The sequence below is a fragment of the Penaeus chinensis genome, chromosome 41 (genome assembly GCF_019202785.1).
Source record: "Penaeus chinensis breed Huanghai No. 1 chromosome 41, ASM1920278v2, whole genome shotgun sequence".
NCBI classification, from domain to species: domain Eukaryota; kingdom Metazoa; phylum Arthropoda; class Malacostraca; order Decapoda; family Penaeidae; genus Penaeus; species Penaeus chinensis.
The window spans coordinates 25292577-25294997 of record NC_061859.1 but is presented as its reverse complement, the minus strand read 5'-3'; positions in this window follow the sequence as shown (position 1 = coordinate 25294997).

The window sequence follows — 2421 nt, the reverse complement described above, 5'->3', positions numbered from 1 at the left end:
TGTAGGACAGGACTAAAGATCTCTGCAGCCAAATCCAAAGCCATGGCTCTGAGACAGAGAGTTCGAGGCACAAGACTGAAAATCCAGGGAGTGGAATCAGAATGGGTCAAGGACTACCTATACCTTGGAGTAAGGATAGACCGGACCCTCTCCTTCCATAAGGAGGTCCAGTACCTGGTTGACCGAACCAAAGCAAGACTGTCCGTCATGAGAGCAATGACTGGGAGACGCATAGGGGCCAGACACAAAGTACTAAGATCATTCTATGTATATGCTGTCCGGCCCATTGTGGACTATGCCTCAGTCGCTCTAATTGCTGCAAAGAAAAAGCACACAGACAAATTAGAAACAGTCCAAAATGAAGCTGCCAGGATCATTCTGGGTGCCCCGAGGTGGACGAAGGTCCTCAACCTCCTGATGGAGGCAAACCTTCTCCCCCTGGACTCACGAATCGATCTAACGGCAACACAATTCCTGTCAAAGGTCATCCAGGCTCCCAGGAACACAAGCCTAAGACAAAAAATAGTCAGATGCCTCGAACAAGACAACGAGCTCGTTGCAAACAACTCCTGGCTGTCTCATACAGCCAGGGTGTTGATACGCCATCAGCTCAAAGAACAGCTTCTTGCTAAGGGCATGGACTCCCCCCACCCCGACTTTGCCGAAGCCCCGCCGGGGGCACTGAGCCTGATAGAGTTCAACATAATGAGCCTGTCAATGAAAAAGAGCCTATACCCCATGCCTAGCCTAAAGGCAGAAGCCCACAGGGTCATCGCAGCCATCACTCCTCCGGGTAGTAGAACATACTACACGGATGGATCGGTCGATCCCTTGAGCCACACTGCATGCGCCGGCTTTGCAGCAAGGGATGCCACGCGATCCATGAGGGTAACAGACAACGCCTCCTCGCTACAGGCAGAGGCAGTTGCAATCATGGGAGCCCTAGGCCACGCGTCCCTAAGGGAAGGACACGTGGTCATACACACAGACTCCAGGGCAGCCATTGACTGTCTTCAGCACAGCTCACCCACAGACAACATCTACCTACTGACCACGATTCTCACAATGGCACAGAGAATTCTTGCTCAGGGTAGAAGAATTATCATCAACTGGATGCCAAGCCACATCGGCATCAGAGGGAACGAGCTTGCTGACAGACTAGCCGTCGCTGGCAGGGGTATGCCCCCAAATCCCATGACGATAAAACCGAGCCGAAAATTACTTATGGAGAAGTGTGCCTTGGTCGGTCGTACCTTCCTACGGCAGCTCCACAGAGAGGAAACGAGAACCTCCCCCTCGGCCAGCTGGTACTCAGACGCCACAGGCTATGAACCACTGGCAACAGAGGTACCGAAGTCATTCTTCACAGAATGCGCCTAGGTTACGACTGTGCATGGCAGATTATCCCAACAATCGAACGCGATGAAAGGTGCTGCAAGCACTGCGGCGAGCCGAACGCCACACTAGTCCACTACCTAGAAAATTGTGACCATACACAATTCCTGAGACATGGACCGCCCACAACAGCCGCCGTGCTGGTAAAGAGGCTAAGCGAAATGCTTACACCATGGCGGCAGGAGCGCCTGCTGGCAATCCCGCCGCCATGGTAAGCACCGAGTGTCAGACAACTCAATGTGACAGCCGTAAAAAGCTGACACAGGCCGGGCCATATTTAGAAGGCCCGGGCGAAGCTAGAACTTCGCAAACCAAACCACCACACCACAACCCTATGTAATGCACTGTACATTCTGAAACACTGCGACCCTGTTTAGATTCATTATGTTTCTTATAAAAATATATTACTGAGCCATTGCAAGTTTTGCAAGTTGCTGAGAATGACTTGTTACGATACACTTATTACAAAATAATTGCACAATCCCTGGTTTCCTGATCTATACATCAACATTTGCATAAAATAGCGTTCCGCGGCACTTAAATCTCCAGCGAAATCTAAATCAATTGACAAAACACTCAGGACGCACCAGATCCTAAGACAGGATGCTGATGCCACGGATGCGTTTGTGGTCGGCTTTATGCGGCGCAAAGCTATAGCGACATTTCCTCATATCAAGGTATCCTAAGATTTGACAATCGCACCTACAACAAAAAGCTAATTAAAAAAATAATACGGATAAATTAGTTGTTACACGGGAGTTGTCCGTTTTGTCGTGCCGTAACTTGGCTTTCGGAGAGACTGCGACATTAGGATACGCGCAATAGTAAAAGGAAAAGTCTACAAAATGTTCGTAAGACTTACAATGACGTATGGTTAAAAAATGGCCAGTTAAGTATGAATGAAACTGCTGAGATGATTGTATGGGTTTACAAGAGTCATTAATATATAAAAGTTATGAGAATGAATATCTTCACAGTGCAAGAAATATTCGTCATTCATACCTTTTTCTGCATTTGTCACGATGA